Source organism: Salmo trutta, unplaced genomic scaffold (assembly GCF_901001165.1).
Source record: "Salmo trutta unplaced genomic scaffold, fSalTru1.1, whole genome shotgun sequence".
NCBI classification, from domain to species: Eukaryota; Metazoa; Chordata; class Actinopteri; order Salmoniformes; family Salmonidae; genus Salmo; species Salmo trutta.
In genome coordinates, this window is record NW_021823237.1 from 766,831 (window position 1) to 782,399 (window position 15,569).

Genomic DNA, 15,569 nt, shown 5'->3' on the forward strand with positions numbered 1-15,569 from the left:
GTAGCCTGTTACATAGCCTCTCTGCAGCGTAGCGTAGCCTGTTACATAGCCTCTCTGCAGCGTAGCCTGTTACATAGCCTCTCTGCAGCGTAGCCTGTTACATAGCCTCTCTGCAGCGTAGCGTAGCCTGGTACATAGCCTCTCTGCAGCGTAGCCTGTTACATAGCCTCTCTGCAGCGTAGCCTGTTACATAGCCTCTCTGCAGCGTAGCCTGTTACATAGCCTCTCTGCAGCACAGCGTAGCCTGTTACATAGCCTCTCTGCAGCGTAGCGTAGCCTGGTACATAGCCTCTCTGCAGCGTAGCGTAGCCTGGTGAATAGCCTCTCAGAACGACTACATCTGACCTTCACAACCTGTTTTTATTTTCATTTCCATAGCAACTTTTGGCCCTTCCCCTTCTGTTTATTTTCATTTCCATAGCAACTTTAGGCCCTTCCCCCTGTTTATTTTCATTTCCATAGCAACTTTAGGCCCTTCCCCTTCTGTTTATTTTCATTTCCATAGCAACTTTAGGCCCTTCCCCTTCTGTTTACCCAGTCGATATATTGAAGTCTAATCTTCCACATATCAACCGCAGGTAATAATATCATCCATTACGGCTCTGGGTTCAGCAAATACAGTCTGCTTTGATCTCTGTTCCTACCTGGCAGTACAGTAGCCCAGCAGGTAATAATATCATCCATTACGGCTCTGGGTTCAGCAAATACAGTCTGCTTTGACCTCTGTTCCTACCTGGGAATACAGATACCTGGCAGTACAGTAGCCTAGCTGTATAGTCTGGTTATTATAGGTCTACCTACAGTAGAATCAGCTGTATAGTCTGGTTATTATAGGTCTACCTACAGTAGAATCAGCTGTATAGTCTGGCTATTATAGGTTTACCTACAGTAGCTGTATAGGCTGGTTATTATAGGTCTGCCTACAGTAGAATCAGCTGTATAGTCTGGTTATTATAGGTCTACCTACAGTAGAATCAGCTGTATAGTCTGGTTATTATAGATCTACCTACAGTAGAATCAGCTGTATAGTCTGGTTATTATAGGTATACCTACAGTATAATCAGCTGTATAGTCTGGTTATTATAGGTCTACCTACAGTAGCTGTATAGTCTGGTTATTATAGGTCTACCTACAGTAGAATCAGCTGTATAGTCTGGTTATTATAGGTCTACCTACAGTAGCTGTATAGTCTGGTTATTATAGGTCTACCTACAGTAGAATCAGCTGTATAGTCTGGTTATTATAGGTCTAGTAGTTAGGGCTGCGTCTGTAAGGTAGTTAGGGCTGCGTCTGTACTGTAGTTAGGGCTGCGTCTGTACTGTAGTTAGGGCTGCGTCTGTAAGGCAGTTAGGGCTGCGTCTGTACTGTAGTTAGGGCTGCGTCTGTACTGTAGTTAGGGCTGCGTCTGTAAGGCAGTTAGGGCTGCGTCTAAGGTAGTTAGGGCTGCGTCTGTACTGTAGTTAGGGCTGCGTCTGTACTGTAGTTAGGGCTGCGTCTGTACTGTAGTTAGGGCTGCGTCTGTACTGTAGTTAGGGCTGCGTCTGTAAGGCAGTTAGGGCTGCGTCTGTACTGTAGTTAGGGCTGCGTCTGTACTGTAGTTAGGGCTGCGTCTGTAAGGTAGTTAGGGCTGTATTTGCATGAGTAGTGGAGAGGCAGATTAGAGACATGCAGGTTATCCTGATGATAAATATGAGGCTTTGCTGATGGAGACAGACAGACGGACAGCCATGGTTACGGACAGAGATAAACAGATAGACACCATGGTTACGGACAGAGACAAACAGACAGACACCATGGTTACGGACAGACAGACACCATGGTTACGGACAGACAGACACCATGGTTACGGACAGACAGACAGCCATGGTTACGGACAGAGACAAACAGACAGACACCATGGTTACGGACAGAGACAAACAGACAGACAGACACCATGGTTACGGACAGAGACAGACAGACAGACAGACACCATGGTTACGGACAGAGACAGACAGACAGACAGACAGACAGACAGACAGACAGACAGACAGACAGACACCATGGTTACTGACAGAGACAAATAGACAGACACCATGGTTACAGACAGACAAACAGACAGACACCATGGTTACGCACAGAGACAAACAGACAGACAGACACCATGGTTACGGACAGATTCAAACAGACAGACACCATGGTTACGGACAGAGACAAACAGACAGGCAGCCATGGTTACAGACAGACAGACAGACAGACAGACAGACAGACAGACAGACAGACAGACAGACAGACAGACAGCATAGCCCCTCAGATGGCTAGTGAAAGTCTGTCTGTCTGTCTCTGACTCTGAGGGGCCATGCTGAAGCCACCAGCCCGCCTGTCTCTCTCTGTCTGTATCTGGCTCTGAGGGGCCATGCTGAAGCCACCAGCCCGCCTGTCTCTCTCTCTCTCTGTCTGTATCTGGCTCTGAGGAGCCATGCTGAAGCCACCAACCAGCCTGTCTCTCTCTCTCTCTCTCTCTCTCTGTCTGTATCTGACCCTGAGGGGCCATGCTGAAGCCGCCAGCCTGTCTGTCTCTCTCTCTCTCTCTCTCTCTCTCTCTCTCTCTCTCTCTCTCTCTCTCTGTCTGTCTGTCTGTCTGTCTGTCTGTCTGTCTGTCTGTCTGTCTGTCTGTCTGTCTGTATCTGGCTCTCTCTCTCTCTCTCTCTCTGTATCTGGCTCTCTCTCTCTCTCTCTCTCTCTGTATCTGGCTCTCTCTCTCTCTCTCTCTCTGTATCTGGCTCTGAGGAGCCATGCTGAAGCCGCCAGCCTGTCTCTCTCTCTCTGTCTGTCTCTCTGTCTCTGACCTCAATGAGAACACAGCAGCTCGTTCTGTTCATCAATCATTCATACCTAGTAGGGTGTCAGTGGGCCAGGTGTCCTTCCTGGTTGGAACTGTCTCCCTCGTTTCCTTTGGACCTGTAGACGAGGCCGGTCCGTGGGAACATTAACGAGGTCCAGTTGGACCTGTAGACGAGGCCGGTCCGTGGGAACATTAACGAGGTCCAGTAGGACCTGTAGACGAGGCCGGTCCGCGGGAACATTAACGAGGTCCAGTTGGACCTGTATACGAGGCCGGTCCGTGGGAACATTAACGAGGTCCAGTAGGACCTGTAGACGAGGCCGGTCCGCGGGAACATTAACGAGGTCCAGTAGGTCCTGTAGACGCGGCCGGTCCGTGGGAACATTAACGAGGTCCAGTAGGTCCTGTAGACGAGGCCGGTCCGTGGGAACATTAACGAGGTCCAGTAGGACCTGTAGACGAGGCCGGTCCGTGGGAACATTAACGAGGTCCAGTAGGACCTGTAGACGAGGCCGGTCCGTGGGAACATTAACGAGGTCCAGTTGGACCTGTAGACGAGGCCGGTCCGTGGGAACATTAACGAGGTCCAGTAGGACCTGTAGACGAGGCCGGTCCGCGGGAACATTAACTAGGTCCTGTAGACGAGGCCGGTCCGCGGGAACATTAACGAGGTCCAGTAGGACCTGTAGACGAGGCCGGTCCGCGGGAACATTAACGAGGTCCAGTAGGACCTGTAGACGAGGCCGGTCCGTGGGAACATTAACGAGGTCCAGTTGGACCTGTAGACGAGGCCGGTCCGTGGGAACATTAACGAGGTCCAGTAGGACCTGTAGACGAGGCCGGTCCGCGGGAACATTAACTAGGACCTGTAGACGAGGCAGATCCGTGGGAACATTAACGAGGTCCAGTAGGACCTGTAGACGAGGCCGGTCCGTGGGAACATTAACGAGGTCCAGTAGGGCCTGTAGACGAGGCCGGTCCGTGGGAACATTAACGAGATCCAGTTGGACCTGTAGACGAGGCCGGTCCGCGGGAACATTAACGAGGTCCAGTAGGACCTGTAGACGAGGCCGGTCCGCGGGAACATTAACGAGGTCCTGTAGTCGCGGCCGGTCCGTGAGAACATTAACGAGGTCCAGTAGGACCTGTAGACGAGGCCGGTCCGCGGGAACATTAACGAGGTCCAGTAGGACCTGTAGACCAGGCCGGTCCGCGGGAACATTAACGAGGTCCAGTAGGTTTAGTCATTACAGCAGGGTGACTTGGTGAAGAGGATTTTGAATATTGACTCTGTGGTCCTCGACCAGCCAGCATGGAAGCTAGTGGTGTCCCACAATGATTTAGCTTTTCATTGGCTTCTCTCCAAGCTTGGCTCAATGTGCAGGGAACTTTGTGTTTGCATGATATGCCAACAGCTGTGTCCCCTAACCCAGCCAGGCAGTTAGGACTTATCCTCTGTTACCATAGAGACGTGTATATACTAGAATCCTCTCTGTGTTGCTCTGTTACCATAGAGATGTGTTTATACCAGAATCCTCTCTCAGTATTGCTCTGTTACCATAGAGACGTGTATATACTAGAATACTCTCTGTGCTGCTCTGTTACCATAGAGACGTGTATATACTAGAATCCTCTCTGTGTTGCTCTGTTACCATAGAGACGTGTATATACTACAATCCTCTCTGTGTTGCTCTGTTACCATAGAGACGTGTATATACTAGAATCCTCTCTCAGTATTGTTCTGTTACCATAGAGACGTGTATATATACTAGAATCCTCTCTCAGTATTTCCCTGTTACCATAGAGACGTGTATATACTAGAATCCTCTCGGTGTTGCTCTGTTACCATAGAGACATGTATATACTAGAATCCTCTCTCAGTATTGCTCTGTTACCATAGAGACGTGTATATACTAGAATCCTCTCTGTGTTGCTCTGTTACCATAGAGACGTGTATATACTAGAATCCTCTTTCAGTATTGCTCTGTTACCATAGAGACGTGTATATACTAGAATCCTCTCTCTGTGTTCCTCTGTTACCATAGAAACGTGTATATACTACAATCCTCTCTCAGTGTTGCTCTGTTACCATAGAGACGTGTATATACTAGAATCCTCTCTGTCTTGTTCTGTTACCATAGAGACGTGTATATACTAGAATCCTCTCTGTGTTCTGTTACCATAGAGACGTGTATATATACTAGAATCCTCTCTCAGTATTGCTCTGTTACCATAGAGACGTGTATATACTACAATCCTCTCTCAGTATTGTTCTGTTACCATAGAGACATGTGTATATACTAGAATCCTCTCTGTGTTGCTCTGTTACCATAGAGACGTGTATATACTACAATCCTCTCTCAGTATTGTTCTGTTACCATAGAGACGTGTATATACTAGAATCCTCTCTCAGTATTGCTCTGTTACCATAGAGACGTGTATATACTAGAATCCTCTCTGTGCTGCTCTGTTACCATAGAGACGTGAATATACTAGAATCCTCTCTCAGTATTGTTCTGTTACCATAGAGACGTGTATATACTAGAATCTTCTCTCAGTGTTGCTCTGTTACCATAGAGACGTGTATATACTAGAATCCTCTCTGTGTTGCTCTGTTACCATAGAGACGTGTATATACTAGAATCCTCTCTGTATTGCCCTGTTACCATAGAGACGTGTATATACTAGAATCCTCTCTGTGTTGCTCTGTTACCATAGAGACGTGTATATACTAGAATCCTCTCTCAGTATTGCTCTGTTACCATAGAGACGTGTATATACTAGAATCCTCTCTCAGTATTGCTCTGTTACCATAGAGACGTGTATATACTAGAATCCTCTCTCTGTGTTGCTCTGTTACCATAGAGACGTGTATATATACTAGAATCCTAACACACAGAGAGGGGCGGGACTCTCTCTCCTGCCTGGCGTGACCCGTTACCATGGTGAGGACTAGGAGAGGGGCTCATTGGCTTGCTGAGGAGGGGGCTCCACTGTCCTTGTTGCCGTGGGAGCAGGAACTGAGGGGCTTGGTATCTGTGGTGAGACGCAGCATTACAAGGAGGAACAGCCAGGACACTGTCTATTGGCCAGCCAGGATACTGTCTATTGGCCAGCCAGGATACTGTCTATTGGCCAGCCAGGATACTGTCTATTGGCCAGCCAGGATACTGACTATTGGCTAGCCAGGATACTGACTATTGGCCAGCCAGGATACTGACTATTGGCCAGCCAGGATACTGTCTATTGGCCAGCCAGGATACTGTCTATTGGCCAGCCAGGATACTGACTATTGGCCAGCCAGGATACTGACTATTGGCCAGCCAGGATACTGACTATTGGCCAGCCAGGATACTGACTTTTGGCCAGCCAAGACACTGTCTATTGGCCAGCCAGGATACTGACTATTGGCCAGCCAGGATACTGACTATTGGCCAGCCAGGATACTGTCTATTGGCCAGCCAGGATACTGTCTATTGGCCAGCCAGGATACTGTCTATTGGCCAGCCAGGATACTGACTATTGGCCAGCCAGGATACTGTCTATTGGCCAGCCAGGATACTGTTTATTGGCCAGCCAGGATACTGACTATTGGCCAGCCAGGATACTGTCTATTGGCCAGCCAGGATACTGTCTATTGGCCAGCCAGGTTACTGACTATTGGCCAGCCAGGATACTGACTATTGGCCAGCCAGGATACTGTCTATTGGCCAGCCAGGATACTGTCTATTGGCCAGCCAGGATACTGTCTATTGGCCAGCCAGGATACTGTCTATTGGCCAGCCAGGATACTGACTATTGGCCAGCCAGGATACTGTCTATTGGCCAGCCAGGATACTGTCTATTGGCCAGCCAGGGTACTGTCTATTGGCCAGCCAGGGTACTGTCTATTGGCCAGCCAGGATACTGACTATTGGCCAGCCAGGATACTGACTATTGGCCAGCCAGGATACTGTCTATTGGCCAGCCAGGATACTGTCTATTGGCCAGCCAGGATACTGTCTATTGGCCAGCCAGGATACTGTCTATTGGCCAGCCATTGGCCAGCCAGGATACTGTTTATTGGCCAGCCAGGATACTGTTTATTGGCCAGCCAGGATACTGTCTATTGGCCAGCCAGGATACTGTCTATTGGCCAGCCAGGATACTGTCTATTGGCCAGCCAGGATACTGTCTATTGACCAGCCAGGATACTGTCTATTGGCCAGCCAGGATACTGTCTATTGGCCAGCCAGGATACTGACTATTGGCCAGCCAGGATACTGTCTATTGGCCAGCCAGGATACTGACTGTTGGCCAGCCAGGATACTGTCTATTGGCCAGCCATTGGCCAGCCAGGATACTGTCTATTGGCCAGCCAGGATACTGTCTATTGGCCAGCCAGGATACTGACTATTGGCCAGCCAGGATACTGTCTATTGGCCAGCCAGGATACTGTCTATTGGCCAGCCAGGATACTGCTGCAGCCCACTGCCTTTCTATTGGCCAGCCAGGATACTGCTGCAGCCCACTGCCTTTCTATTGGCCAGCCAGGATACTGTCTATTGGCCAGCCAGGATACTGTCTGTTGGCCAGCCAGGATACTGTCTATTGGCCAGCCAGGATACTGTCTATTGGCCAGCCAGGATCCTGTCTATTTGCCAGCCAGGATACTGACTATTGGCCAGCCAGGATACTGACTATTGGCCAGCCAGGATACTGCTGCAGCCCACTGCCTTTCTATTGGCCAGCCAGGATACTGCTGCAGTCCACTGCCTTTCTATTGGCTAGCCAGGATACTGCTGCAGCCCACTGCCTTTCTATTGGCCAGCCAAGATACTGTTGCAGCCCACTGCCTTTCTATTGGCTAGCCAGGATACTGCTGCGACATGTAGTGAGTGGAGTTACTAACAGACTATACAAGTAGTGAGTGGAGTTACTAACAGACTATACAGCTACAAGTAGTGAGTGGAGTTACTAACAGACTATACAACTACAAGTAGTGAGTGGAGTTACTAACAGACTATACAACTACAAGTAGTGAGTGGAGTTACTAACAGACTATACAACTACAAGTAGTGAGTGGAGTTACTAACAGACTATACAGCTACAAGTAGTGAGTGGAGTTACTAACAGACTATACAGCTACAAGTAGTGAGTGGAGTTACTAACAGACTATACAGCTACAGGTAGTGAGTGGCGTTACTAACAGACTATACAACTACAAGTAGTGAGTGGAGTTACTAACAGACTATACAACTACAAGTAGTGAGTGGAGTTACTAACAGACTATACAAGTAGTGAGTGGAGTTACTAACAGACTATACAACTACAAGTAGTGAGTGGAGTTACTAACAGACTATACAAGTAGTGAGTGGAGTTACTAACAGACTATACAGCTACAAGTAGTGAGAGGAGTTACTAACAGACTATACAACTACAAGTAGTGAGAGGAGTTACTAACAGACTATACAGCTACAAGTAGTGAGTGGAGTTACTAACAGACTATACAACTACAAGTAGTGAGTGGAGTTACTAACAGACTATACAGGTAGTGAGTGGAGTTACTAACAGACTATACAAGTAGTGAGTGGAGTTACTAACAGACTATACAACTACAAGTAGTGATTGGAGTTACTAACAGACTATACAAGTAGTGAGTGGAGTTACTAACAGACTATACAAGTAGTGAGTGGAGTTACTAACAGACTATACAACTACAAGTAGTGAGTGGAGTTACTAACAGACTATACAACTACAAGTAGTGAGTGGAGTTACTAACAGACTATACAACTACAAGTAGTGAGTGGAGTTACTAACAGACTATACAGCTACAGGTAGTGAGTGGAGTTACTAACAGACTATACAGCTACAGGTAGTGAGTGGAGTTACTAACAGACTATACAACTACAAGTAGTGAGTGGAGTTACTAACAGACTATACAACTACAAGTAGTGAGTGGAGTTACTAACAGACTATACAACTACAAGTAGTGAGTGGAGTTACTAACAGACTATACAACTACAAGTAGTGAGTGGAGTTACTAACAGACTATACAAGTAGTGAGTGGAGTTACTACAGACTACAGCTACAAGTAGTGAGTGGAGTTACTAACAGACTATACAGCTACAAGTAGTGAGTGGAGTTACTAACAGACTATACAACTACAAGTAGTGAGTGGAGTTACTAACAGACTATACAACTACAAGTAGTGAGTGGAGTTACTAACAGACTATACAAGTAGTGAGTGGAGTTACTAACAGACTATACAAGTAGTGAGTGGAGTTACTAACAGACTATACAGCTACAAGTAGTGAGTGGAGTTACTAACAGACTATACAAGTAGTGAGTGGAGTTACTAACAGACTATACAAGTAGTGAGTGGAGTTACTAACAGACTATACAGCTACAAGTAGTGAGTGGAGTTACTAACAGACTATACAAGTAGTAAGTGGAGTTACTAACAGACTATACAACTACAAGTAGTGAGTGGAGTTACTAACAGACTATACATCTACAAGTAGTGAGTGGAGTTACTAACAGACTATACAACTACAAGTAGTGAGTGGAGTTACTAACAGACTATACAAGTAGTGAGTGGAGTTACTAACAGACTATACAGGTAGTGAGTGGAGTTACTAACAGACTATACAGCTACAAGTAGTGAGTGGAGTTACTAACAGACTATACAGCTACAAGTAGTGAGTGGAGTTACTAACAGACTATACAAGTAGTGAGTGGAGTTACTAACAGACTATACAACTACAAGTAGTGAGTGGAGTTACTAACAGACTATACAACTACAAGTAGTTTCCATATGAGAAATTGCCAAGAAACTGAAGATCTCGTACAACGCTGTGTACTCCTCCCTTCACAGAACAGGACAAACTGGCTCTAACCAGAATAGAAAGAGGAGTGGGAGGCCCCGTTGCACAACTGAGGCAAGAGAACAAGTACATTAGAGTGTCTAGTTTGATAAAGAGCTTCATTAAACTGGCAGCTTCATTAAATAGTACCCGCAAAACACCAGTCTCAACGTCAACAGTGAAGAGGCGACTCCGGGATGCTGGCCTTCTAGGCAGAGTTCCTCTGTCCAGTGTCTGTGTTCTTTTGCCCATCTTAAACTTTTATTTTTATTGGCCAGTTTGAGAAATGGCTTTTTCTTTGCAACTCTTCCTAGGAGGCCAGCATCGGGCCTTTGTACGCCTATGTAGATATCCCATTAAAAATCAGCCGTTTCCAGCTACAATAGTCATTTACAACATTAACAATGTCTACACTGTATTTCTGATCAATTTGATGTTATTTTAATGGCCAAAAAATTTGCTTTTCTTTCAAAAACAAGGACGAGGACATTTCTAAGTGACCCCAAACTTTTGAACGGTAGTGTACATTGAACAACACAGCAGCGTTTTGGCATGTTTTGTTATTTTTTTATAACAATCTACAAAGCAGTTAGCTCTTTTTTAATAGGAAATAACGTTTATTTTCCCCAATTCGTGGTCGAGGTGAATGACCTTATTTTCCCATGAATATTAACTCAGAGTAAATGTTAGGATACAACAGATTATCTTTATTTATCTTGCTCCTTTGCAGCCCAGTATCTCTACTTGCACATTCATCTTCTGCACATCCTACCATTCCAGTGTTTATTTGCTATATTGTAATTACTTCGCCACCATGGCCTATTTATTGCCTTAACTTACCTCATTTGCACTCACTGTATATAGACTTTTTGTTTTCTTTTGTTCTACTGTATTATTAACTGTATGTTTTGTTTATTCAATGTGTAACTCTGTGTTGTTGTTTGTGTCGAATTGCTTTGCTTTATCTTGGCCAGGTCGCAGTTGTAAATGAGAACTTGTTCTCAACTAGCCTACCTGGTTAAATAAAGGACTTGTTCTCAACTAGCCTACCTGGTTAAATAAAGGACTTGTTCTCAACTAACCTACCTGGTTAAATAAAGGACTTGTTCTCAACTAGCCTACCTGGTTAAATAAAGGACTTGTTCTCAACTAGCCTACCTGGTTAAATAAAGGTGACCCATCACTCTGACCACCCATCACACTGACCACCCATCACTCTGACCACCCATCACTCTGACCACCCATCACTCTGACTACCCATCACCCTGACCACCCTGACAACCCATCACTCTGACCACCCTGACCACCCATCACTCTGACCACCCATCACTCTGACCACCCTGACCACCCATCACTCTGACCACCCATCACTCTGACCACCCATCACTCTGATCACCCACCACCCATCACTCTGACCAGCCATCACACTGACCACCCATCACTCTGACCACCCATCACTCTGACCACCCATCACTCTGACTACCCATCACCCTGACCACCCTGACAACCCATCACTCTGACCACCCTGACCACCCACCCATCAAGGTGAAATAAAAATAAAAATAATCCTTCACAACAAAGCAAAGTGACTGTCCTCTATGTGTCCCATCAGGTGACTGTCCTCTATGTGTCCCCCATCAGGTGACTGTCCTCTATGTGTCCCCCATCAGGTGACTGTCCTCTATGTGTCTCATCAGGTGACTGTCCTCTATGTGTCTCATCAGGTGACTGTCCTCTATGTGTCTCATCAGGTGACTGTCCTCTGTGTCCCCCATCAGGTGACTGTCCTCTATGTGTCCCATCAGGTGACTGTCCTCTGAGTTCACCCCCCCTTCCAGGATGAACGGCTACCCCCCTCCCTCCTTCCCCCAGGGAGGGTTCGACTCATACGCCTCGCAACTCAAGTAAGACCACCCATCACACTGACCACCCATCACTCTGACCACCCATCACACTGACCACCCATCACTCTGACCACCCATCACTCTGACCACCCATCACTCTGACCACCCACCACCCATCACACTGACCAGCCATCACACTGACCAGCCATCACTCTGACCACCCATCACTCTGACCACCCATCACTCTGTCACTCTGACCACCCATCACTCTGACCACCCATCACTCTGACCACACTGACCACCCATCACCCTGACCACCCATCACTCTGACCACCCATCACACTGACCAACCATCACTCTGACCACCCATCACTCTGACCACCCATCACTCTGACCACCCATCACTCTGACCACCCATCACTCTGACCACCCTGACCACCCATCACCCTGACCACCCATCACATCCCACTGACCACCCATCACTCTGACCACCCATCACTCTGACCACCCATCACTCTGACTACCCATCACCCTGACCACCCTGACCACCCATCACTCTGACCACCCTGACCACCCATCACTCTGACCACCCATCACTCTGACCACCCTGACCACCCATCACTCTGACCCCCCTGACCACCCATCACTCTGACCACCCATCACTCTGACCACCCTGACCACCCATCACACTGACCACCCATCACTCTGACCACCCATCACTCTGACCACCCACCACCCATCACTCTGACCACCCATCACTCTGACCAACCATCACCCTGACCACCCTGACCACCCATCACCCTGACCACCCATCACCCTGACCACCCATCACTCTGACCAACCATCACTCTGACCAACCATCACTCTGACCACCCTGACCACCCATCACCCTGACCACCCATCACACTGACCACCCATCACATCCCACTGACCACCCATCACTCTGACCACCCACTCTGACCACCTATCACTCTGACTACCTATCACTCTGACCACCCTGACAACCCATCACTCTGACCACCCTGACCACCCATCACTCTGACCACCCATCACTCTGACCACCCTGACCACCCATCACTCTGACCACCCATCACTCTGATCACCCACCACCCATCACTCTGACCAGCCATCACACTGACCACCCATCACTCTGACCACCCATCACTCTGACCACCCATCACTCTGACTACCCATCACCCTGACCACCCTGACAACCCATCACTCTGACCACCCTGACCACCCATCACTCTGACCACCCTGACCACCCATCACTCTGACCACCCATCACTCTGACCACCCATCACTCTGATCACCCACCACCCATCACTCTGACCAGCCATCACACTGACCACCCATCACTCTGACCACCCATCACTCTGACCACCCATCACTCTGACCACCCATTACTCTGACCACCATTACTCTGACCACCCATCACTCTGACCACCCATCACTCTGACCACCCATCACTCTGACCACCCTGACCACCCATCACTCTGACCACCCATCACTCTGACCACCCATCACTCTGACCACCCATCACCCATCACTCTGACCACCCATCACTCTGACCACCCATCACTCTGACCACCCATCACTCTGACCACCCATCACACTGACCACCCATCACACATTCTCTATCTCTCCTCTCCTCTCCCCTCCTGGGTGGCAGAGAGACTCCAGTACCTTGATACATGACCCTCCTCTGGGTGGCAGAGAGACTCCAGTACCTTGATACATGACCCTCCTCTGGGTGGCAGAGAGACTCCAGTACCTTGATACATGACCCTCCTCTGGGTGGCAGAGAGACTCCAGTACCTTGATACATGACCCTCCTCTGGGTGGCAGAGAGACTCCAGTACCTTGATACATGACCCTCCTCTGGGTGACAGAGAGACTCCAGTACCTTGATACATGACCCTCCTCTGGGTGGCAGAGAGACTCCAGTACCTTGATACATGACCCTCCTCTGGGTGGCAGAGAGACTCCAGTACCTTGATACATGACCCTCCTCTGGGTGTTAGAGAGACTCCAGTACCTTGATACATGACCCTGCCTCTGGTGACAGAGAGACTCCAGTACCTTGATACATGACCCTCCTCTGGGTGTTAGAGAGACTCCAGTACCTTGATACATGACCCTCCTCTGGGTGGCAGAGAGACTCCAGTACCTTGATACATGACCCTCCTCTGGGTGGCAGAGAGACTCCAGTACCTTGATACATGACCCTCCTCTGGGTGTTAGAGAGACTCCAGTACCTTGATACATGACCCTCCTCTGGGTGACAGAGAGACTCCAGTACCTTGATACATGACCCTCCTCTGGGTGGCAGAGAGACTCCAGTACCTTGATACATGACCCTCCTCTGGGTGGCAGAGAGACTCCAGTACCTTGATACATGACCCTCCTCTGGGTGGCAGAGAGACTCCAGTACCTTGATACATGACCCTCCTCTGGGTGACAGAGAGACTCCAGTAGGCCCAGATACAGATACAACCCAGATACAATCCCACACACGCCCTGCTGTCTACCCAGCGCCTCCACGGGGCTTTCCTCCTGTCAACACAATGTCTACCCAGCACCTCCACGGGGCTTTCCTCCTGTCAACACAATGTCTACCCAGCACCTCCACGGGGCTTTCCTCCTGTCAACACAATGTCTACCCAGCACCTCTACGGGGCTTTCCTCCTGTCAACACAATGTCTACCCAGCACCTCTACGGGGCTTTCCTCCTGTCAACACAATGTCTACCCAGCACCTCCACGGGGCTTTCCTCCTGTCAACACAATGTCTACCCAGCACCTCCACGGGGCTTTCCTCCTGTCAACACAATGTCTACCCAGCACCTCTACGGGCTTTCCTCCTGTCAACACAATGTCTACCCAGCACCTCCACGGGGCTTTCCTCCTGTCAACACAATGTCTACCCAGCACCTCCACGGGGCTTTCCTCCTGTCAACACAATGTCTACCCAGCACCTCTACGGGGCTTTCCTCCTGTCAACACAATGTCTACCCAGCACCTCCACGGGGCTTTCCTCCTGTCACACAATGTCTACCCAGCACCTCCACGGGGCTTTCCTCCTGTCAACACAATGTCTACCCAGCACCTCCACGGGGCTTTCCTCCTGTCAACACAATGTCTACCCAGCACCTCCACGGGGCTTTCCTCCTGTCAACACAATGTCTACCCAGCACCTCCACGGGGCTTTCCTCCTGTCAACAATGTCTACCCAGCACCTCCACGGGGCTTTCCTCCTGTCAACACAATGTCTACCCAGCACCTCCACGGGGCTTTCCTCCTGTCAACACAATGTCTACCCAGCACCTCCACGGGGCTTTCCTCCTGTCAACACAATGACAGAAGTCCAACATGGTCGTCAGGAATTTATTGGCATGGGGGAAACATATGTTTACATTGCCAAAACAAGTGAAATAGATAATAAACAAAAGTTCCAAAACAATAAAAGACATAAAATGTCATATTATGTCTGTTTACAGTGTTGTAACGATGTGCAAATAGGGAAAATAAATAACAATTCATGTAGGTTGTATTTACAGTGGTGTTTGTTCTTTACTGGTTGACCTTTTCTTGTGACAACAGGTCACACATCTTGCTGCTGTGAGTTGATCAAAATTAGGTTTGTTTTCAAATTCTTTGTGGGTCTGAGGGAATCTTCTCTCCCTTTCCATCTCCCTCTCTCTCTCTTTCTCTCTCCCCATCTCTCTCCCTCCCCCTCTCTCTCTCTCTCTCTCTCTCTCTCTCTCTTTCTCTCTCTCTCTCTCTTGCTCTCTCCCTCCCTCTCTCCAGTGGTCATGGTTCCCAGTCCACAGAGCCTCCAGATTGCAACGCCAGGTCCAACACCAAATCCATCTCTAAAGCCCTTTACGGTAGGTACAGAAGCTACCTGTCATGTTCTCTCTCTCTCCATCCATCCTCTCTCTCTCTCTCTCTCTCTCTCTCTCTCTCTCTCTCTCTCTCTCTCTCTCTCTCTCTCTCTCTCTCTCTCTCTCTCTCTCTCTCCATCCATCCCCCTCTCTCTCTATCCATCCATCCCCTC

The 15,569-nt window shown here is 48.5% G+C and overlaps 1 long non-coding RNA gene across 5 annotated transcripts in view; it reads left to right on the top strand.

The window, feature by feature from the left end:
• The window catches only part of LOC115189862 (uncharacterized), a 59,877-nt gene extending 44,478 nt beyond the window's left edge, over positions 1–15,399 (top strand). For 3 of the 5 annotated variants that reach the window (XR_003877024.1, XR_003877025.1, XR_003877022.1), the window contains 2 exons: positions 11,445–11,570; positions 15,320–15,399. This is a non-coding gene — a long non-coding RNA (uncharacterized LOC115189862). The remainder of the gene's footprint in view (positions 1–11,444; positions 11,571–15,319) is intronic. The other 2 variants (XR_003877026.1, XR_003877023.1) reach the window with 1 other exon arrangement.
• Positions 15,400–15,569: the final 170 nt, after the last annotated feature.